Here is a 23,221-nt window from a genome sequence, read left to right as displayed (position 1 = left end):
ATCTCAATAACTGCTATGAAGATGGAAAATATATGTATCATACATACAGTGTCATAAGTTACATGTGCATAGACTGGTTCATATGGTGCCTATATCTATCATCGATCTGTCATTACACACTCCTATACATAGTTTCATTCACTATATTGCATTTATGGATGCATATATATTCATGTATGCACATACATAAGTAGGTATTTTCCCCTATGTATTTAAGTTGTTTATTTTTTAATAGACTAGTTTTTGGAGAAGTCTTAGGTTTATAGGAATATTGAGCAGAAAATCGAGTCCTCATATTACTCCTAATTCCCTCCCCTGCCCAACCTTCCCCATTATTAACATATCCACTAATTTATATTATACATAATAGTTTCATTACCTAAAAGTCCTCAGTGCTCCACCTGTTCATTCTTCTCTCCCCTTCATTCCTCCCATTCCTCCCATTCATTCTTCTCCAGTGTTCATTTTTAAACACTGTGCAGATGTACAACATTGAGTTTTCCTTTATGTCTTAGCAGGAGGCAATGGAAAAGTGAGATAGTTCAAGCATAGCAATAGCTCCACCTCTGTATCTAGCTGATGTTTTATAGGGATTTCTGTCCCAAATGTATGAATTATTTTGTCTAAATAATCCACATCACAGATACATATATGGTTATATTTAAAATGTATAGAAATTCTCTTCTCAATAAATGCAGACTTATTTTAAAGAGTCACCAAATTTGTAGTACTATGGACTAATTTTCTTACATAAATGACAGAAAATAGAAATGATATCATGTAAAAACTTGATATGTTAATTCTGAATATAGATCTTTATAATGAAAGCATTTGAAAACATTGGTCTAGGTAAATTTCATTACCAATAAAAATTCAGTTTGTACCATATTCAAAATTACATTTCAGATTGAGTACATGAGCTAAGCATTTATTTAGGAAAATCTAAGAGCATCAACAACCATTTTAGTAGTTATGAATACTAGAAAATAAGCTCCTTTGGTATCAAGTAATATATATTCTTCATCATTCCATCCTCATTAACTAACATAGTGTCTCTTAGTAATTTCTCAGAATTTGATGAACTCAGTTGAAATAACCTTTTATTTCACTATTAAAAGAAAGAAAATTTAGTACAGCATTCTTTTGCTATCTTTTCTAATATTGACTTCCTTTCCCTTTTATGCCCTTTTCCAGTTTGAAGTATTTATTATTGATTTATTGTCAGTCTCCCATACCAGTTTGAGGTCTGGCATCATGAGTCCTTTCTTTAAGATTTTATTTATTTATTTTTATTTATGTTAGGTAGGCTGCATCCCCAATGTGGGACTTGACCTTATGACCCTGAGATTAAGAATCTCTGCACTACCAACTGAGCCATCCAGGTGTCTCGAATTCTTTAAAAGCCAAACTTAGCATCTAGCACAATTCTTAGGAGAGTGGATATACACAGTTAAAATGTGTTGACTGACAATGAACTTGATTTGTGGCAGGGTATACATTATTCATTGGGCATACACATATCTTACAAAAACTAACATACATAAACTTTAATATTTTGTTCTTAAGCCCAAGAGTCATGTATCATCATCCTAATGGTCTTTGTGATTTGCTAAACTCTGAAACGTGAGTGCTTTTTCTAAGAATTAAGCTGGTATGGCTTCTAAATGTGAAGCTACTATCAAAATCTTCAATATATGAATCAGAATGCCATTTTTAACGTGCACATGAATGAAAGATATGATAGTTGATCCACATCCTGAAAGGCAGTTTTGTAATGCTAAAGAACAAGGAGAGCAGTGATATTTGAAAGATGAAAATGACTAAGGCAAGGACCCGTCACAGAATCCAAACCTGAGTAATGGCTGGTGAGACAGGCAAAAAATAAGGGTAAACAACATTATGGAACCGAAAAGAGAAGTATAATAAGAGAATGAAGATAACAGTTTTAGCCAAAACTATTGAGAGTTCAAGCTCCTTAAGATTAGAAATAAAAAAAATCTGCACTTGGCAACATTTAAGTCACTGGAGACATTGGCAAGATCACTTTCTGGGGAATGACAGATAAATGGAAAAGAGTAATGGTGCTCTTATGAGGGACGCCTGGGTGGCTCAGCAGTTGAGCGTCTGCCTTCAGCCCAGGGTGGGATCCTGGAGTCCCGGGATCAAGTCCCACATTGGGCTTCCTGCATGGAGCCTGCTTCTCGCTCTGCCTGTGTCTCTGCCTCTCTCTCTCTCTCTCTGTCCTTCATGAATAAATAAATAAAATATTTTTAAAAATGAGCCTCTTATGCAATAAGCAAAGAGGGATGTAGAGTCAAGAGAGTTGGTTTTGTTATTATAGTAGTTTTTTTTTTTTTTAGGATAGAAGATATTAAGAATATCTGTATATTTGAATACTGAAAAAGACAAATCAGAATAGGGGATGACAGCTGCAAGAGCAAAGCCCAATTACATGAGTCCACCAAAGAAAGGCATATACAACATGAATTCCTGATTTGAAAAGAACACTTTTAAATTAAATCTCTAGTTTGCAAATCTTCAGGCAACCTTTGAAACATCTGCATGCAGCAGACACATATAAGGAGATGTTTATATTTCCTTGCCTTTATTCTATATTATTGCCTTATAGTAGGTATTAGATTTACCATTATGACCATTAAAATCCAAGTAGAGGTAGTAGTATAAAATATTTGAAAGGATGGCGTTAGTTGGGACACCTGGATGGCTCAGCAGTTGAGCGTCTGCCTTCAGCGCAGGGCGTGATACCAGAATCTGGGATCGAGTCCCACATCGGGCTCCCTGCGAGGAGCCCGCTTCTCTCTCTGCCTGTCTCTCTCTCTCTCTCTGTGTGTGTCTCTTATGAATAAATAAATAATTTTTTTTTAAAAAAAGGATGGTGTTTGTTGATCCTTGTCCTTTTTTTTCAATATGTGTTGTTCTAACTTATGCAATTTTTTCCCAGAAATGAAAATTAAAATCTATTTGAATGGAGAAGACATTAAGTTAAGCATTTGCAGTTGGCCTCTCTTTTTGGCTAACATACTGACAAACAACTCATATAATTTTGTTAGGGTTGGGTGGATGTCTATTTCTGTCAATTAAAGAACTTGTCAACCTAACAGAGGGTAATTATCCCAAAAGAACAATAAATTGCCACCAGAAAGATTGTGAAATGTGTGCAAATACAATTTATTCAAGTAAGCAAAACTTACCATTTCTATTTTTTTTTACTTACCATTTCTATTAGCATATATTCCATACTTCTCAAATACTAGGAGTATTTTAGATGCCTAAGAGTACTCTTAAATTCTTTCTAATGATGCAACACATACCCATTACCCATACGAGTAAGTTTACATCACATTATAAGATTTTAAAGTTTTATTTTTTTAAAACAATTCTAGGTTTCCATAGGTTCAACCATCTTACCTTGTTAGGCCATTTATTCAGAGAAATTCAAGCAACTAACCACCAGATATCTTTAAACTTTTATCAGAAAATAGCTTAACTCAAACAACTACTAACTCAGAGCCTATACAATGTTTTTAACCACAGAATAATTGCTAGAATTTTTATATATGTCACCACATTCCAAGGTAGAATTGAAATTAATATAGGCCTGCTGGGGATCCCTGGGTGGCGCAGCGGTTTGGCGCCTGCCTTTGGCCCAGGGCGCGATCCTGGAGACCCGGGATCGAATCCCACATCGGGCTCCTGGTGCATGGAGCCTGCTTCTCTCTCTGCCTGTGTCTCTGCCTCTCTCTCTCTGTCTGTGACTTAAGTAAATAAATAATAAATAAAATATTAAAAAAAAAAATTTAAAAAAAAATATAGGCCTGCTGTAGCTGGGTTAAATCTAATATCTACAAATTTTATGATCATCATACTAGTGATTAAAGCCTATATTAAAGAGCAAAAGTACCCTTACAAGATTTTTTTGTTTAGCTCTTTATATCTTTAAAATATCTATAGCAAATTTTAAAATGCTATATCTAATCTATACATAGCAGAGTCAAAACTCTAGACAAATCTCTAATTTTTTTTGGAAAAAAAAAAGTCAAATAGTTAAGAAAATGGCCACAACCTAAAATTCAGCAAATACTGCATACGTTTATGTTTGTCATCAGCAGATAATGAAAAGATATTTGAAAGTAACATATCTCTAGCCATAATGTACAGATATCTTTTTTTTTTTTTTGCTTTATTTTTGCCTTTTGGTCCTAGTTATTTTTTCTCTCCTTTCCTTACTTTCCAACAAATTCAAATAATATAATGAATTTCAAAGGCACCAGGTGTTCATTTGCTTCTGAGCTGTATTTTCTTTTTAATTGACGTTTCTATCTTTCCATTCAATTATCATGACTAGGACTAAACAGGGCTAATGACAAGTTAAAAAAATAAAAGAAAGTGTGCTTTTTTGAAAATCTATACCAAGAAGAAAAAGGCCTGCTGATGTTTTTAATCAGCTTCATTATTCCTATCAATAATGCTAATTCATAAAAAAATAACCCGAAGACTCTGAGAATTCAATAGCACTCCTTAAATACCTAATTTCACTATATCTTGTAGGCTGACTTCTTAATATCATTACGTGTTAATGAAAAGGACATATTTTGAATGCAACTCCTCCCATTTGAAAATAGCCTATTAGTCACACTCTATCCCATACATACATATTAGTATGAAATAAAACAACAGAAGCATAAGATGAATAGCATTACCTAACAAATCTACATAGCATGTCTGATAAAATCATGTGATTGGGTAGAGAGAGAAAGATGTCCAAAAGATAATGAGAAAAAAGCCAGCAAGGGAAGGTTTCCACGAATCTCTGAAGTTTCCTTAGGCAATTTGTTACAATGCATACGTGCCACATGGAACAGTCATTCCAGGTAAAATGGCATGGCTGTTGCTGGAGCTTGCTCCAACTTTGGCAGTCACGAACTTCTCTAGAATGAAAAAACTGCTCTAACTAAGCTGCGCTTCTTAGGCCTAACTTCTACTCTGTGATCCTTAGAAGAGAAGTGAGTCTCAGTAACCATGCCTCAGATAGCACTGCTCATTTTCCAGACTTGGTGATGGATAGTGAGGACATAATGATGAATCACCTACCCAGCGCCAGGCTGTAGTTACGAGGTATGTACAGTATGAGACTCGGCCACAGTGCCACATGCGGAAGCCGTCTAGACAGGCGGGGGGCAAGTTTCCGTGGAAAGACAGATGCAGCGGTGGAGTGTGCCTCGCCCCCTACAAGGGCTCCACCAGGGGAGATCACAGATCAGGAGATGCAGAGGTGAGTGCCTGGGGAGATCACAGATCAGGACTATGACTACGGCACAGTCTCCCCCAGTCATCCCGAAGAAGAAAGTCAGGAGCCCGGCGTTGCTGCAGAGGGCACGAAATCTTGCTCAACGGGAACATTCTGTGCTGATCTGTGGTGACGTGGGGCTGCTAGAGGGAGGAACAGCTGAGAGCAACTCGGGAGAGTGTGTGTGACCGAGTATTACAGAGAGGAAGGCGGATTTAATAAAGCGGTCTGGACAGCTCCCGGAGGTCACCCTTGTTGGAATCAAGTCACTGACCGAATTCCTGTGAGAATGATCTGATTGGTGAGGTCTGGAGAAAACAACCAGCCCACTGAAATCGATCATACTGAGGACACCTCGGTGTGACACATCACGTGGAAACTATTTTGAAAAACTCCACAGGTTTAACTTGCAAAAACATGGGCACATCTACAGTCTAACACGATTGCGTGAGAATAGTTGACAACATGAGAATATTTGTAAATCAGAAATGGAATCACGTATACCCACTTCCAATGTCCTCCGAAGTTCTGCGACAGCTGTTTGAATTAATTCTTGGCGCCCTGATGGCAGCATCTCTGCACTACATTCCTTATTATCTCCCCGCATGATAGCCCTTATGTGAATACCCAAGCCCTTGAACAGTCCCCTTATCGGAGTCATTCTTTGGAATGTGACATTATTAGAGAGATATACTTGATCTCGGTTTTAAACCTTGGAGAGAAGAAACCATGAGTGGGTTTCTTCAAATGAAAGTGTCAAACAGGAATAGGCTCTGGCAGGGAAATCTGTCCTGAAGTGCCAACTCGTTCTCCACTGAGGCGGTGTTATCAGGTTGACCTCCAGCTCGCCGGGGAGTGCTCTAAATGTGCAGTGCTGCTGGCCCGCAGCACGTATTCTGAGAAATTCTCAAAGATCGATTTTACTTCCTGGGGAAATGCTATTTATTCGCATCTGTTTTCAAGGTTCTTAAGGGGGGGAAAAACAAACAGAAAAAATGCTTGTCTTCCCACTGCCTACAGGCAGGCTCAGAGAATGACATTACCATGCCTTTTAAAAAGTATTGAATTAGCTGGCTAATAATGTTTTCTTCTAAATTATTCTAAAAAGAAAAATAGTTGGCATGTATTAGGCCATGTTTTACATAAAAAAGCAATTTTGGTATTGACTGAAATAATTTAAATCAATTGTTCTAGTTTTAAACAATAAAGCGTAAAGGGGGAGAAAAGCCCTTTTCTTTATAGCTATTCTCATGGATTTTTCTTAAGAGATATTTTACACGTTAGAAAATTTGTAAGAAACGTTTCACTATATTTATATATATATATATATATATATATATATTTACATATATATATGTAAATGTTTTAGTTTCTGTACTATAGGATTAATCCTCTTGGTGATTATGACAATAGCCTGAAATTCTTGAAGTTACTAAGAGTTCCTCATTATTTAATTTGTTTTTTTTTTCCTCCAGTATATTATTTTAAAGTGTTGGAAGAAAAAACGTCCTACTATGTAAGAATCTGGTGAGGTTACTCTATATATGACAATTTACAAGACAAAATTATTCATAAATAATTAAGGCTTAAATTCTCCATTTTTATTATCATTCTTGAAATCTGTTTTATTAACTGAGACATAATAGAGATGTTAAAAGATTCATATGATTGTAGGTATCAGAAAAAATACCTAACTAAATTTAAATGGCATTTTAGAAAAATCATATCTAGATTTGTTTTATGTTATTCATGAGATTCCATACATTATTATAACATCAAATACATCAAAGCTTCATAGCTATTCAAGCTAGTTCTGACCATTCCATACTATTACATTCTGATTAGGGACATCATGGCATTTACTGTGCTGCTTTAAGTTCTATATTTTGATCACTAGCTCCCTCACTAGAATGTAAGTTTGTGAAGGAAATTGAAAATATTTGTGCAATTGAATGAATCTATTTGCAAAATGTTATTTATTTTTCAAATTGGATAAGGCTGTTCTTATTTACCATGGAAATGGTATTATTTACAGGCAAGAAATTGAGCTTCATTAAGGTTTAGCAGAACAGAGGTATAATAAAATTTCAAGGAATTATTAGGATAAATGTTCCAATGATCTCCTATGTGAATTGTTCCTTGTATTACATATTTGACAACAGTAAACAGCTTCTTGTTCATTATCTGCTTACAGTCATAATAGGTTTAGGTAATTTATGCCCAATTAAATTATAACTACTTGAGTATAGAGGTCTTATGCTTCATTATATGCCTTAAATTCTACAGCATACAGTATAATGACCTGTTAAAGATGACACTTAAATTATATTTTTTATTGATTATAGTTGGTTTAAAAGTATAATTCAACTCTCAACTCAGCAAATGTTAACCAAGTGCCTTCTATGGTCAACACCATGCTCAGGCCTACAGCTAACAGTGAGGAAATACAGTCCCTCACTGAAAAAGGTTATCAAGCAGGTGTAATAAGGTGCTTATTCTTATTATTAGAATAAGCAATGTCATTAGGTGGAGTACTCATGCTATAGGAGAAACTAGTCTCATCTTAAAGTTTAAGGAAGAAGGTAAAGAGCTGATGATGACAATAAGAACTGTAGGAAAGTGTAGAGGTTGGGCAGTTCCAACAGTGAGGTGCACATTTTCCAGGCAAATAGCACACGGAAAGACTCAGAACTGCCAGGGCACGTGAAAATCTTGAGCGCCAGCAATATTGTTAGAATATAGAGCTCAAGTGAGGGATATGATACTAAGAGCTTTATACTGAGCTGAGATTAATTTCTTATCAATATCTTTCTTCTTTTCGCTCTCTGGCTTGGATAAACTAGCCACTGGGTTACTGTTTTTTGAGACAGAAAATGCAGGGGGAGAAATAAGTTTGTGGACTAACATCAATTTTGTTTTTAGATACTTTGAATTGAGATGCTCTTGAAGCAGCAAAAATATCAAAATAGTATCAATATTTCCAAAAATATGAGGAAATGAGGAGAAAGAGCTCCGGTGGAGATCAATATACTTTGGAAAGTCATCATTGTGTAGATGATAATTGAGGCCAGATTGGAGGTTGAAATCTCAAAGTTGGTCAAATATTCATGAAATCTCTATGAATGGATAGTTAAAAAAATGTGAAAGGACCTATGAAAGAACCCTTAAAAACACCAAATAGCATTTTTAAGGCTGGACAGATAATGTCTTTACCGAGGCAAATGCTTAAGTAAATCACTAAAACTGACAAGATCTATTCCTAGGAACTGTCTTCTGTGTGGTTCAACAAAAGTACAGTTTGAAATAAGAATTGGAGACATTAAATTGGCTAAATTATTTAACAAAAGGAACCTCTTTCATTTTTTCAGGAAATTGTTTAAATCATTGCCAAAAGTTATTTTACAAAGTAATAAGCATCTCACAATAAATCAAATAATAATTAAGCATACAAGAAAGCACAGCATCATGAACATATGGTAGATGATGGAAAAGACTTTTAATATACTAATGTTAACAGATTTCTTGTATTAAGTACCAGAGATTTTAACTATGACTAGTATGTTAAAAAAATAACATGAGCTTCAACATATTTTCATGAAACGGAAAACTATAAAAGGTTATGTAGCTGACTTGTATAGAAAATAGAACTTCAAGAAAAAATATATATAAAACTCAATGAAGTAGTTAGACAACAAGTTAGAAACATATAAAATTGGAGGAGATGTCAAAAAAATATGCCAAAATAACACAAGGAAACAGAACATAAAGGCTATGATAAGAAGGTTTAATGTGTGTTTAACTGGCGTTCCAGAAAGAGAGGCAAGAGAACAGAGAACATATTTTAAAAGGTAACAACTGGAAATTTTCCAGAACTGTCAAACAACATAAACCTTCACATCCAACAACCTGATAAATTTCAAACACAAAACACACATACACATACACACAGATATGCCTAGTCATATCCTTGTGTCACTTCAGAAAACTAAATTCAGAGAGATGGTCTTAAAAATTGCTATAACAGGGACGCCTGGGTGGCTCAGTGGTTTAACGCGGCCTTCGGCCCAGGGCGTGATCCTGGAGTCCCAGGATCGAGTCCTGCATTGGGCTCCCTGCATGGAGCCTGCTTCTCCTCTTGTGTCTCTGCCTCTCTCTGCGTGTCTCTCATGAATAAATAAATAAATAAATAATCTTTAAAAAATTGCTAGAACAGAAGAAGTTAAAATCAGAAAAAGGAAAATCTGAGAATTGATTCTTTACAGTGATGGTAATGTACTGAGAGGATCTCTGTACTTAGAGAAATTGTCACTAGGAATCTATAGCTGTGAAAATATTTTTCATGGAGATAGTACCACTCTTAGGCCACTTAATGGCAACTGTGACTTCTGTCCTAACCCTTTGGCTCTAGGGTTTCTTTTCCAGGCCTTCTTAACATGTGGCTAACTGACAGGGCTCTGAATCTCTGGGGACTTGGGGATATGACCATCAGAGCCTAGGACCTATTTCCTTCTACTTATGCTGTGTAGAGATATAGAACCCCAGAACTGTGCCCTTCAATAACTTCAAGTTACTCTTTAGGCCTATGCAGGATAGGCTTTCTGCCCTAGGCTTTTCTGCCACTGGCTGGATGATAACCCTACTGTAACTCTTGTTGCACTCTCAGGCTTGAGGAGGACCCAAAAGGTGGCTCTTTGAAGATATGGGTGGGATTTTGAGCAGAGCACAGTCATGTGTCCACGGTGTCCACACTCAGGTTCTTAGGAGCCTCTGAGGTCAGAAAATGTAGGAGGGAGGAGAAGAACCAGGTGTCTCCAAGTATATTCTTGGACTGGGCTCTAAAAATATTAACAGGATTTTCAGAGGGTTTGTTAACAGTAGAATTTTGTTAAATCATTATTAAGGCAGTGTTTCACTCAAAAGCAAAAATGAAAAAGCAATTAAAAAACATTCAAATATTCAAAAAAAGGAAGGGTAGAAAAATAAAAATTAAACAAGACCAACAGAAAGCATAAAACAGGAAAATAAATAAAATAATTAAAATTATCAGTTGTCAGCTTAAATCTAAATGATACAAATCTTCTAGCAAAAGAATGGAGTACCGGGGATGCCTGGCTGGCTCAGTTAGTTAAGCATCTGCCTTCGGCTCAGGTCATGATGCCAGGGTCCTGGAATCGAGCCCTGCATTGGGCTTCCTGCTCAGTGAAGAGTCTGCTTCTCCCTCTCTCCTCCCCCTCATTTTCTCTCTCTTTCTTTCTCTCTCTCTCTCTAACTCTCTCAAATAAATAAAATCTAAAAAATATATAGAGTACCAGACAAGATTTAAAAAATACTAATCTTTATACTGTTTAAAAGAAGCATATGTAAAATATAAAGAATGAAAAATCTTGAAATCCAAGAACACACAGACACACACACACTTATACAATATGCACACAGTTGTGTACATAAATTTATATTTATTTACGCATAAATTCTGCACAAAAGTGGTTGTATCTATATTCATATCAGACAAAAGAGACCTTAAGGAAAAGAGTAATAGTGGCTATCTATATGAAAACTGCATGGTGATTAAAGCTTCAAGTTAGCAGGAAGATAAAATAATTTTAAGTTAGCCTGTGTCTCTGAATATAGCTTTAGAAATCATCTTCGAGTCAAGGTTCTCCAATTTAAGCAATAGAAAGAATAACCAGCTTAGGTAGAAAAAGCTTTTGATACAAATGAAGTGATTAGTTCATGATATCTGGAGGGCAGGAAGACAATGAGGAAACAGAAAATAATTCTAGGCTTTCATACCCGCACCCAAGGACACAGTGCCGGGAGCAGTCAGGGTCAGTGGCACAGTGCTGCCTGAGATTGCTGCTGCCACTGCCAGGCGCCAGTGACCCTTCAACTGGATCTGCCTTTATGAGTCAACTGCATACTCCCGGTTTCATCTCTGGGCTACTTGTTTAAAATCAGAAGTCCAGGGTAAGAGCACTCTTTTGTGTTGCAGCTTTCAGAAATCAGGGCAGAAGTATCTATCTCTTTGGGTTCCCCTATTGGCAATAATGCAATATTATGTCCTCCTTTTTTTAAGTTTTGTTTTGATTAGGGGTGAGGTAAAGGGCTTCAAACATTTAGGTAATTGCCTTCATTTTCTGAAACACTAGCAATTATATAATTTCCTGAGAAATCAATGACACTTAAAATGAGGTGTGTGTGTGTGTGTGTAACAATGTAAAATAGGGCTACAACATCCCGACAACCAATTCCTTTCCATGTTCTTGGCTACACACGGTCACATGCACACCTATACACATACGATATTTAGTAAAAATGAAATGAAATGACAGGCTAAGAAATACTAAGAGTATTGCCATGGCAAATAACGGAATAGAAACTTCCCTTAAAACCATAGCCTAAGGTTCAAAGAGGCAATTTTTCATGGAAATTACTACTGAGAAGGAATTCAACTTGCCTTTTCATGCCTAACTCTGAATGGTATTTCTGAATCATTGATTCACCTACAAAGAATGTTCCTACCATAACCTGAATTAAGAGAATTATATTCAATTTCCAAATAATAAATAACTTGTCTCATATCCACCTGGACCACACACACACACACACGCACACACATTATATAGGATTGAGACCTTCATGTGTGGAGCACTGCTTGCTATTATCACTTACTAAAGTAGTCTTAAGGAGAGGCTGGTAATTTGACAGGGAGAGGCAGGTTGACAGCTTCTCATCAAATATCAAGCATTGGCGTGTTTCCTCTGTCAATCTGGATTTGACATTTAATTTTAAAAGTATCTTAACATAGGTCTACACACAAAAAAACAGCAGCTACAAAACCATTTTTTTTCTTATTTAATGGTGAAAAATGCCTGTTGCCCAGAAGGCAGAATTATTTTAAGAAAAGCATCACTGCTTTAACTCTGGAAATATTGGCAGTACTAACAAAAAAAAACATTTTCAGTAGTTCAAGACATTGGATTTGGCTCAGAAAGAAAAAAATCATGGTGTTTAATAAGAAAATTGTGTTTCTGTGAATAGAGAATTTCTACTGTTAGGTTTAGTAACCAACCTGGATAAAAGTGCTACCTATGTGTGTGTGTCTAAGAGAGGGAGAGTGTGAGCTTAGTCACCCATATATGTGTATGTATATAAACCATAAGTATAACATAGAAGCATTGGCACCATGTGTCTCATAGGCTCTTTTTTTTTTTTTAAAAAATAAGGGCTCTATGTGCTCATGAAAAATAGAGAATAGAAATGACCGTATATTTCGATTTTACAGAAAAATAAGTACATTCTTTTTTTAAGTACATTCTTAATATAAAAATTAGTGATAGAATCAATAGTTTTCATTGTATTATCAACCTAATAAAATTGTTTTGACATCATTTAATTGTTACAAGCTGAGGAAAAACAACTTTTCATAAATAATAGCAGATTTCAGTGTACTCTTTTTCTTTTAATTTTTATTTACTTATGAGAGTCACACAGAGAGAGAGAGAGAGAGAGGCAGAGACATAGGCAGAGGGAGGAGCAGGCTCCATGCACCAGGACCCCGACGTGGGATTCGATCCCGGGTCTCCAGGATCGCGCCCTGGGCCAAAGGCAGGCGCTAAACCGCTGCGCCACCCAGGGATCCCAAGATTTCAGTGTACTCTTCAGAGTACAGGAAATGTATTAGGAAATGAAGGCTTAATATTCATTATCTCTAAAATTTCAAATTAGATTATAAAACTATGCCAAATTATAATTGAAATAATAATCAAATTATTTATTTACTAGTATAAAAAAGGCTGAGTAGCAATGCTTTAGGATAGCAAATATCAAGTCTTGTTTAAAATACTAGATCTTTCTTGTGCTTTAGTAAAGGTGGTATTACTCTCCTTTCACGTACTACATTTCTTAGGGCTTTCTTTTCTCGATGTTTCCAAATTAGTATTTGTCAGTTAGTGGCCCTCAGCTTTGGTATGAAAAACAGAAATAGGGAGAAGTTATTATATTCTTAAGAGATACTGATGACCAAATATGGCTGCTACTCAGAATCCTCAGCAATTTCCAACTTGCCTGTTGCAAGATGATATAGTATGTAGGATAGTACTCAATTGATTCAGAACTGTGGTGTTTTCCCTGCAAACTTCTTTTGATTATACAGCCTCATGTCTTCTGTAACTGTTTCCATGACCTTCCAGCAATAGCCTCATGATCTGTCTGCACAGCCTCTGCTCTTTCTACATGTATGAAAACCCTAAGTACTTTATTAATTCCTTTTGTCTCATAATACTTAGTGTGCCTCTGTTTACTTCACAAAGTATAGAATGATGACTTCACTAAAAAGATGTATTGCTTAGATCTTAGTGTCCTACATTGGAGACCTATAACTATGATGGGAATGAAGTAGCTTTGAAGCATCTGCATACCTGTTATCTCTATGTGCCATCTTAAGGCAGGGCTAGCCCATTATCCAAATAAACAATGCAAAAAAGCAACTACAAAAAAAAGCAAAAAGCCTTCCTTTCATGTGGAAGTTAATAACCTAAATTTTATTCTTTAATAGCAATTCTTAGTAAGCTTTTGCTCTTACATAGGAATGTTCGAAGTGGTTTTGCTCAAAACCATCATATGTATCTGTTGTGAATAACAAATCTAGGGCTGTAATCTGTACCAAACTATGCTTTCCGTTCCCCCCACCTAAACCATGCTGTTCTGTTGTTCTTTATTAATTTAACTTCTATCAGGTCTTTACTACTGCCTTCAAGCAGAGAATGATTATCATCTTTTGGCTGAGACAAAACTTAAAAAGTAGTCTTTAAAACAAAGCATCCATGTTGACTTTTTGGAAAAAATAAATGAAGAAGATCTGACTCAGATAATATTTTGTCCTTTTCCTTCTAGTGTAAACTGATTGTGAGTAAAGACCAAACTTTGTTCATCAACATACATGCCTTTTACCTCCTCAACCACAACATACAGTACTGTGCCTTGAACATAGGTAGATACTCTCTAAATGCCTTTAATTAAAATAATAAAGTTTAACTTCAAGCAAGTTGAGATACAGGGAGGTTAGACAGAGAACTATACTGAGTAAAATTTAAAAATCTATGGTCAGATTATGCTTACTGTATAAATGTGGTAGGACCAGTCCATGGAAGAGTAAGAATAAGAACAGAATGGCAAAGATAGTCCATATTTAATAGGAGGTTATTAACCTTCTTGTGCAATTATGTACGTACACATCGGCATAGAAAAAAATCATTTTATTTTACTTTTTTGAACTTGACAAAATGATTCTATATCTTTCCTACATTTTGGTGCTTGCAATAATCTTATTTAGGAGAAATAGCCACTACTTATATAAACAAATTCAAACTTCTCATATAACATTTCCTATAAGAAGCTTTTATTTTCCATCTCAAATTATTCACTCTTCTTTGTGACTCCATTTTATATTACACTAAATCTTATCATAGTAATTTTGGCATTTTATTGTACTTATTTCTCTGTCAAACTGTCCCACTCCTACAATGAGCCTACCTTGCAGACCGAAAGTAAGCAATAGAGAAATACATACTTCCTGGGGTGTCTGGGTGGCTCAGTTGGTTAAGCATCCAGCTTGGCTCAGGATATAAGCCTGGGGTCCTGGGACTGAGTCTGAGTAAAAAAAAAAAAAAAAGAATAAATACAATCTTATACACACACACACACACACACACACTTCCCCATGAACTAGTATAATTCCAAGAACATTGCTTGTTGAATGAATGAATGAACAAATTTTTATTGAATAAATGTTTGGAGAAACTTTTTTCCCCGTATAGGCTTCTACATCAAACATTATTCTTATCTAAAGTTTTTGGCAGTGGGATCCCTGGGTGGCGCAGCAGTTTGGCACCTGCCTTTGGCTCAGGGCGCAATCCTGGAGACCTGGGATTGAATCCCACATAGGGCTCCCGATGCATGGCGCCTGCTTCTCCCTCTGCCTATGTCTCTGCCTCTCTCTCTCTCTCTCTCTTTCTATGACTATCATAAATAAATAAATAAAAATAAAGTTTTGGGTAGAATGTTCATTGTTCCTAAATCAGCCAAGGAAAATGTAAAAAGAGAGGACACAGAGAAAGGTAATAATGAATAGTTAGCTCATTACTTCCAAAGTGGATTAGACGTTAATTTACCTCTGCATACTTGTATCTGTTGTATACAATTGTCTGTTTTCTTATATAGTAGTGGAAAAGATATTTTTGTTGGGGAAGAACCTAGCAGGGAAAAGAATGAGTATACGGTTGATGATGACATGGTGTTTAGGTGACAGGATACAATTATACATTGAGATGAAGCTCTTTTCTTCTGCCATGAGGGTGAACTATGCATCATTCTGACTCTGTAAGGAAGAGAAATGCTCAGAGCATCGGATGATAGCATCTCTGGGAGGGATGCTGGCATTTCAGAGTGGCGACTGGACGTGGCAAGGCTTCCATGAGCAATGGTGTGTAGAGCAGGTGTGGGCTAATGGAAGGTAAAGGAGTGGCTGGAGAGCAGGGTAATAAAGCATGGGGACTATAGTTCATTCACGCTGGGGTGTGTGCAAAAGCCTCCTCCCAGCACCCCGAAGCAAGTACAAGATGCTGTGGAAAGAAGAGCTGTGTTCACACCATTACATAGGTCAGTGCTATCATGCTCCAAGGCATTTAAGTAAAAGGATTTGAGTAAAAGGTTTTGAGAACACAACTAAAATTGAAAACTATAAATCTGCCCCCCTCCCAGCAGAATTATGTGATTTTCTCCAAGAAAGCTCAGCAGCTCAGAAGATGGAAAATGTGATTAGAAAGATCCAGGTTGAGAATGCACTCAGATGGAAGTAGAAGAAAGGCAGGATCACAGGAAGACGGAAGATAAGAGTGATAGGAAGTGGCCCAACATGATGATGAGGCTCATTAGGAATGTTAAGCCAAGAAGCATGATATGAAAAACTATATATAAGTATATAGAAAGAGAGATTTAAGACCGAAGTGAATGAACGGATATATTTAGTGAGGATAAGCATCTGTTATTAAAGATGGGATTTGGAATATAATTCAGTTTATGGGATTATAAATCCTTCCTTTGGTCTCAGGAGGAGTTTACTGAAGAAAAATGATGTGATATCATTGTCATAAAAATATTAAGAAATTTAGAATGCAATAAAGTTACTCAGGATAATGAAAATAGTGGAAATTGAGAAAAACAAAATGAGTGGCTCATCATATTCTCCTTGGAATGAAAGGCTACAGCCTGGTATTTAGAAGATATATTGATTAAGAAAAGTAACAACAGCTATTCTTAATATCTTCAAGTCTCATTCCTTAAAATCAGGAAGCTCCCTTTTCGATACAGCATAGTGCAAATGACTATGTGTTAGGGTGATTAAGGTGCCCAGGATTATTCCAGGCAGGACTTGCTGGAAGATAAGAGATGGGAGAGTGAAGAGATTGCAGTGAGGTGTTTCAGAGGCCAGCCCTGAGGTGGTACACAGAGGTTCACTTCTTTTTCCTTGAGTGGAACTCAGAAGGCACCATGTAATTGCATGAGAGCTGGGAATTATAGTTTGTGTGCACAGAAAGAAGAGGAGAAATATGACTAGTGGTAAACACCAGCATTCTCTGCCACAGCAGGTGATGCCTAAAATTTTGCTGTGTAGTATGATTTTACAGTGAAGGACAATGACAACAAAAAGGTTGTAGTCTGGAAGGCTCATGTAGATCTGGAAAAATTCTTAGCTTGTCCCCAGATAAGACTTTTGTGAGAAAATAAATAGCCTTCCGAGACTGTTGTCAGGATAAAATATTATTTGAATGGTGGGCCCTAAATATAATCTGTGACAACAATGGGAATAGATTATCATTTTTTAGGTCATGGTATCAAAGTGAGGATTATTGTCAAGTGATTGAGGAGAATCAGGAGAGGGAAGACTGGTTGAGGACCTGAGCTCTAAAGGATGAAGAAAACATTCTCTCCATTGGTACCATGGAATGATATAGGAAGGAGAGAGGACAATCTGGCAGGGAAAGAAATGAGAGAACACACAGGCCAAAGATTTCAAGTATAAATTCAGAGAAATAAATTACTTAATTGTCTGTGAATATTACTGTCAACAGGTGCCCCATGTATCAACAGTTATGAAGGCTCAGAAGTAAATCACTTCTAACAAGCATCAGCAACATTTCTGGTGGTTATATTTCTGTGACAAGAGAATAAAACAATATCTTATTTACTTATATTGAGGAAATATTTAGCAATGGCATATCATGATAAATTTTTAGTTATTTTTTATTCTCTACAGTTTTATTCATTTTTCAAATAATACATGTTTATGATCTCTTGTGACATATTTTGTTTGACCCTACTAGAGAAAAAAATGTGGGACACTGCCCTCAGACTACTTAAAATACAGTAAAAATAATCACGGGTATGCAGGTAAGTGCCACAAATGAAAGAGGTATGCATAAGTATGTACACAAATATGACTGGAATAAGAGAAATATGACTTAAGTGGATAACACAGACACATGCAATCATGCCCGTCTCTCACACATGCATTAGGAAGCTTGTCTGGCTATCCGAGAAATATGTGTGTATATCATGGAATAGTAAATAAAGACAGGAAAGAACAGTGCAGAATGACATGCTTCCTCATTAGTAGTCCTTTCCAGGGAAATAGATTAGTTTTGTGTAGATGAGGAAGAGGGAACACCTGTGGAATTGGCAGGAGACAAAACTGTAGAAGTTGGCACCTACCAGAACATGAAATACCTTCAGCTCCATGTTAAGGCATTTGAACTTATAGGGGTCCACTGAAGAACTGTAAGCAGAGGAATTATTTTACCAATGAATGTCTGCAAAGATCGCCCTGGATATGGTGCGAAGAGAAGTGTGAGAATGGGTATTAAATTTATTAGCAAGTTACTCCAGTGTTCAGGTAAAACTGGTAAATCCTAAATGAGGGTAATGACAGGTGAAATTGAGAGAATTGATATAAAAGATAATAAGAATGTAGACTTTGTAACTTTGGGGCTTATTAAAAATATAGGATGAGGGATGCCTGGGTGGCACAATGGTTGAATGTCTGCCTTCGGCTCAGGGCGTGATCCTCGGGGATCACTCAATCCTCGGGGATTGAGTCCTGCATTGGGCTCCCCCAAGGAACCTGCTTATCCCTCTGCCTATGTCCCTGCCTCTCTCTTTGTGTCTTTCATGGATAACTGAATAAAATCTTTAAAGAAATATACAGGATGAGTGAGATCAGAGACTTGGAGTGATCTTGGCTGAGTGATTTCATTCACTGAGACTAAGAGAACAAGAGGACAAGAACATATTATAAATATCTTGCTTTGAGATGCCTACGTACAAATGCTTAGACTTTTGATATGACATTCAACAGAGATGATTTATCATACTCTGAGATTTGTCAGCATTTACATGGCACTAAAAGCCATATTGTATATGAGGTCATCTAGGAAGACACATATAACAAGAACAAATGCCAAGGGCAAAGACTTGGGAATAGAAAATATAAAAGATGACTGGAGGAAGAAATTAAGGAGAAAGAATGAAATAGATTCAGGAGGAAAATCAGATATTATAAACTCAGAGAAGTAAGGAGAAAAGTTTTGAAAAAGAGAATGGTCAACAGCTGCAAATAATGTAGAAAGCTTGAAAAGACAGGAAAGTATTGATTTAACTTTATGAGCAGGATGACAAAACCATTATCTTAATAATATAAATATCAGAGGCATTACAGAAGTCAGGGTGTTTTGTTTTGTTTTGTTTTGTTTTCAAAAGAAATGCTTCCCTTTGCAGTGCTTTTCTTTAGCAATATCTAAACCAGAAATTTACAAAACTGGACCTCTATTTTTTTTTTTTGTAAAAGTAATTTGAACATGCTTCCATGCATATGTATTTAATATAGAAAGAGTAAAGATACTGCTCAGGATCTTTGTTTAAAAAACAAAAACATATAATGTTTGTCCTTCTCCAATTGACTTACTTCACTCAGCATAATACCCTCCAATTCCATCCACGTCGAAACAAATGGTGGGTATTTGTTGTTTCTAATGGATGATTAATATTCCATTGTATGTCTCATTCATTTGAGGAATATAAAAAATAGTGAAGGAATAAAGGGGAAAGGAGAAAAAAATGAGTGGGAAATGTCAGAGAGGGAGACAGAACATGAGAGACTCCTAACTCTGGGAAACGAACTAGGGGTGATGGAAGGGGAGGTGGGCGGGGGGTGGGGGTGACTGGGTGACGGGCACTGAGGGGGGCATTTGATGGGATGAGCACTGGGTGTTATTCTATATGTTGGCAAATTGAACAACAATAAAAAATAAATTTATATAAAAAAAGAAAATTGCAAGTCAGTTTAACAAGCTACCATATGATTTAAGTGTGAATTTCAGAAGTCATCCTTTTAAAACGTTCCCTTTGTATTAATAAAGTGAGAAAGTGAAAAAAAAACAGAAAAAAAGTAACAACAATAAAAAAAAAAGTGTGATTGGAGCAGAAGAGTATTATCAAGGAGATATTCAATTAAAATTACATATCATACCCAATAGTGAAATGCAGTATAGAGTATGGAAGTTACATGATTCCTATAGTGGATTTTTAAAAAAAGATTTTATTTATTTATTTGAGAGAGAGATAGAGATAGCGAGAGTGAGCCCAAGTGGGGAGGAGAGGGAACACAGGCTTTCCATTAAGCAGGGAGCCTGATATAGGGCTTGATCCAGGGCCCTGTGATCATGACCTGAGCCGAAGGCAGCTGCTTAAGCAACCCAGGTGCCTCCCCCTCCATTGTGGATTTAATATTTAGAGAAGTTTCAGTGAAGAGTTGAAAGTAAGTGATTTTATTGTGGATATAGACTTTAATCAACTGAGACTTCCAGAGGATATGACTAATTCTTTTCATAAAATAGACTACAAAACTGACTACTAAGCAAGCCACTGTGGTTATAAGGATACTCTAACCATACATCTATCATTCGACAGGTTTTATCTTGCTAAAACTATATAATCAAGCTAATTTCTTATATGGTTAAAAGTTTTCTTTTTCTGAGCATGGCAAATATGACTACAACAGTGTTCTAAACATTGAATATTAGCACAAAGCTCTCCTAAGTAGTTATGGAGGTCATTGATTTATTTTAAGTGTTAGCTTTCTTAATAGCAATTATATATTCTCTGAGGATTAGGATAAAGACATTTTATTATTTTCCTTTGTAAAATAAGATATCAAGACTCATCAATTATAATGGGGAAACTAGAATGCATCCTCTTGTGAAAAGCTTTCTCAAGCAATCTCAAGGAATAAACAAGAATGAAGTAGAGGGTGAAGAGGAAATGACTTGGCAGAGAGTAACCATAATCATGCCATCTTCACATTTATGATAGACATGCAAATAAAGACATATAATAATTACTCATGGACCCTAGAGTTTAGGAAAACAGGTTTTTAAAAATTCAGATACAGGTTATTTATTTCATATCCCTGAAACAGACACTATTTCAGAACTCTGGAAAGCACTAAAAAAAGTATATCTCTTTGTGCAATTATATACTTATTGTAGAAAAAATGGAGGTGTATTCTAAAAATTAGTACAACTGCACTTGAGTTATGAGAAAAACAGAAGTGAGAAAGTATTTACCTAAGTTGGAAATGAGGAACATAAGGCATATGAGGTATTTACCATAGAATTTTAAGAATAATATTGATAAGTTCCAAGCTTCAATAAAGTTGATTTTATTATATGAGCATGAATAGTTGCTAAGAATTGCAAAGATTACTTTTTAAATATATCTAGAACTAAATGATGTTGTAAGAATAGTTGAATCATTGCTTGAGGCCAACAGCTTAATATTTATGGATGATAATGCAGTTGCAAAATCCACCAGCTCCTATTCACTTCAGTTTTCTCTAGAAAATAAGATTTTTTTAATTGAAAAAGATATAGGAAGTATTTGTAAGAATGAATTGAAATGTAAGATGAAATAGTTATTGTATGATCCCTAGCTTCTCTTTATAAATTCAAGTCTCTTGGCTAAGAATAATTATATCTCATTATGCTGAAAGTAGCTGCAAATTAATTGCTTGGCCATGGTGAATAATCACTGACTAATGGTGAAAACAGTAGAAATTACCAGATCACTGAGAACAGACAAATGTGATTATTTTAATTATTTAAATGTTGGTTTAGAAATAGATAATTAATCAATATTTTAATAAAGGTGATATAACCCTATCAGTTTAGATAGATTCATATTTATAAAATATACAATATTTGATTCTTAATCTTACTCTACTAAACAACTGTGTCAGTAAATGATCAGAGAAATAGAAATCAAGAATAACAGCTGAAGTTAAGAATATCTCAACACAAAGCAAAAGTACAGAAGATAATTTAAATACTAAGCTTTAATTCTGTAGCATTTAATATATTCATCCAACCCTCAAATCAACCCTGTAAGTTAGATATTGTTGTATGTATTGTGATTGTTAATTGTCTGTAAACTTAATTGGGCCAGAGTACTCAGTATTCAGTCAAATATTACTGAGTGTGTCTGTTAGAAGATTTTTTGATAATTTTTAATAAGATTTTAATTATTTACTTATTAGAGGCACAGAGAGAGAGGCAGAGACATAGGCAGAGGGAGAACCAGGCTCCATGCAGGAAGCCCAATGTGGGACTCAATCCTGGGACTCTGGGATCATGCCCTGAGCCAAAGGCAGACACTCAACCACTGAGCCACCCAGGCATCCCATTTTTGGATAATTTTAACTTTTAAATCAATAGATTTAGTAAAGTAGATTGCTTTTGCTGATGTGAGTGGGTGTCATCCACCAATCAAAGGCCTGAATAGAACCAAAGGCTGAACCTCTCCCAATAAGAGAGAATTCTTTCTTCCTGAATAACTTCAAGCTTGGACATTGTTTTGTTTTGTTTTCCTACCTTCAGACTCAGTTGAAACATTGGCTCATTCTGGGTTTTGAGCTTTCCAGCTTTCAGACTGGACATACACCATCAGCTCTCCTGGGTCTCCAGCTTTTTGACTACAGGCCTTGGAATTTTGAGCCAATTCCTTGTAATAATCTCTCTTTTTCTGTCTCTGTCTCTCCATTTCTCTCTGTCTCTCTCTCTATATATATATGCTCTTTCTTACTCTGGACCCAACTGATATATATTAGGAGATCTATTGGTTTTGTTCTTGGTAGAAAGAACTCTGACTAATACACATATTTATTGTTAAGGTAACATAATCCTAGAGGAAATTATTAAAGTAATTGTAACTCACACAGCCAGGATCTGTACACTAAGATTCAAATCCACATCTCAATGATTCTAAAAAGTCAACTACTTGACTCACCTTAACTCCAGCACAGACTAGAAGATGAGGTAAAACTCTCAGAAGATATAGTTGGATGGGTTAAATAAAAATGCATATGCTCTCTAAGACACGTATTGAAATGATCCAACTGAATATAGAGACTAGAGCAACACATAAAAAATGACACGTGAGGTTCATTCTTTTTTTTCATTCATTTCTTTCATTCATTTCTTTTTTTCCCCCATTTATTTCTTAAATAAACATCCATTAAGCACTTTTTTTCTGTGCCAGGCAATTTTTTAAGAATTGGGGTTACAAACATTAAAGGAAAACCTCTGGGACGCCTGGGTGACTCAGCAGTTGGGCATCCGCTTTCAGCTCAGGGTGTGATCCTGAGTTCCAGGATCGAGTCCCACATGGGGCTCCCTGCATGGAGCCTGCTTTGTCCTCTGCCTATGTCTCTGCCTCTCACTCTCTGTGTCTCTCATGAATAAATAAATAAAATATTTTTAAAAATAAAGAAAAATTTCTGATCTCGTATAGTGTACTTTCTAG

General features: G+C 36.0%; 1 long non-coding RNA gene across 1 annotated transcript in view; it reads right to left on the bottom strand.

Annotated features, from left to right (window-relative positions):
- The window catches only part of LOC140623824 (uncharacterized), a 44,857-nt gene that overhangs the window by 8,309 nt on the left and 13,327 nt on the right, over positions 1–23,221 (bottom strand). The window contains exon 2 of the long non-coding RNA XR_012023348.1: positions 14,880–14,959. This is a non-coding gene — a long non-coding RNA (uncharacterized lncRNA). The remainder of the gene's footprint in view (positions 1–14,879; positions 14,960–23,221) is intronic.

Source organism: Canis lupus, chromosome 33, assembly GCF_048164855.1.
Source record: "Canis lupus baileyi chromosome 33, mCanLup2.hap1, whole genome shotgun sequence".
NCBI lineage: Eukaryota > Metazoa > Chordata > Mammalia > Carnivora > Canidae > Canis > Canis lupus.
Note: the sequence above shows the minus strand (reverse complement) of the source record. Positions and strands in the feature narration are given on the sequence as shown.